A 1,814-nucleotide genomic window follows, 5' to 3' on the forward strand; every position below is an offset into this window, starting at 1 on the left:
CTATCCCTCATTAATTTCTTAATTTGGGTAGATGGAACGAAGGGGAAGTGAGGGAATGAAAGGTGGAGAAAGAGAGAGATGGAGATCGGATGAAGGGAGGGACTCGTATCACCTCGGGCAAAGAGAAAGAGGGAGAGATGGTAGAGAAGAAACATTACAAAACAAACACAGGAAGGAAGATGCTACTGCTGCTGCTTTTGTTAAGAGATGTCAGATATTCAATCCAGGGGTTTTGTCAGTTCTCCCGTGCAATAGGTGGGGAGGGCCCCACCGCCCCCATTTTACACTCAAACACTCATACAAGTAAACACACACACAATCTCTCTCCCCAGTCCCACTCCTTGTTCTTTTTTTATACAGACTTGATGAATATTTTATAACAAGCTACATAAATATTCATTCTAATGGTTTTGCACATAGTTATTACCGGTATTTCCTCTTTCTTTATTTTAAACAAAAATACTCATTACAAATTCTGCATAACCAGGCCCTGAAATAATTTCTCTCACTCTCATGCTGAGGCACAGAAGACTGCACCAAATATTATCTAGATCAACTGCTCAGACAAGGTTTCAGCAGTAAGTCAGCAGAACTATTATGACAAGTCTACCCCAAAAACATCTAGTGTTTGCTTTAAGGTGTAATTATTTGCATGCGCAAAAACATATTTATCCATTGGAGTAGCACAAAGTTCATTTTTAATTTCAGTTATCGACTGCAATTGGAAATTCACAAAGATTCCCCGTGTGATGAAATCCTTTTTGTAAAAGGCAATAGGTCTGTAACCAGCCTTCCTCCCCTTGGCAGATAAATGTCAACCAAACCTGCTATTATATTGCATAATGCACTTTTAATGGAATTTTACGTGGCCTGTGATTGATGCTATGAAATATGAGGTGTGAGGATATGACACCCTCTGATCTCTGAAAGACAGATATTAAAGCAAACTCTCAAATGAGCCATTTCACCCCCTATACTCCCTACCCTCTCTTCCTGCTGAATTGTGGAATATAAAAGGCACAGAGAGCCCTTCAGCCTTCAAAAGGAAAGTTAAGCGCTCCATATTCTTGGTAAGATTTTGAAAATGGAGCCACCTGAAGGCAATCTGTCTCCGCTGGAACCCAACTTGTCACCGTTACAGAGAGCTGTCACTTCACGGTGCCAGAGCTGATGGAGACAGACATCCATCACCCGCCGCGCTTACGAACACACTACCTGCATGTCTTGCAGGCCTGCTGAACAGTATGTTTCACCTCAGATCTGCCGAAAACACACTCAGGCACAGCCACGAGTGCTTTTTTATAAGAAAATATAAAATAAAAGAAAATATAGTTCTGAAGCGATAAAGAAATAACTGTCCGTCAATCACTCTCAAAAGCGACATCACACAGCTCTCATTTAGCTGGGAAGTAATCGTCTCCTTAATAAAAAGGACCTGGTATAGAAGCATTAGCTGTAAAATACATGTAAGTATCAAATGTTCTTGTTTCTTTCACAGTTTTAAATTATAGGCACATGTTAAGGAATTAATACTGAAAATCCCAAACATTGGAGATGCATTTTGGGCGCTAAAATGTACCCATTTGAACTTTTTAGACTTTGTTCCTAACCTGTGTGGCTTGTGGCCCCTAAAATGAACTGTAAGTGATACAGTGAATTTCTCCTCACGGTCACCTAGCTCTCTATTTTCTGTGTGGGCTGAAAAAGAATCTGTAAATGCAAAACAATCAGAAAAGTTCGCAAGAGCCCAGCAACACTATTCCAGCCAATCAGCAACAGGTGGCACGAGCAATCAAGAGATGGGGGGGGGGGGG

The sequence above is a fragment of the Etheostoma cragini genome, chromosome 16, assembly GCF_013103735.1.
Source record: "Etheostoma cragini isolate CJK2018 chromosome 16, CSU_Ecrag_1.0, whole genome shotgun sequence".
Classification (NCBI taxonomy): Eukaryota; Metazoa; Chordata; class Actinopteri; order Perciformes; family Percidae; genus Etheostoma; species Etheostoma cragini.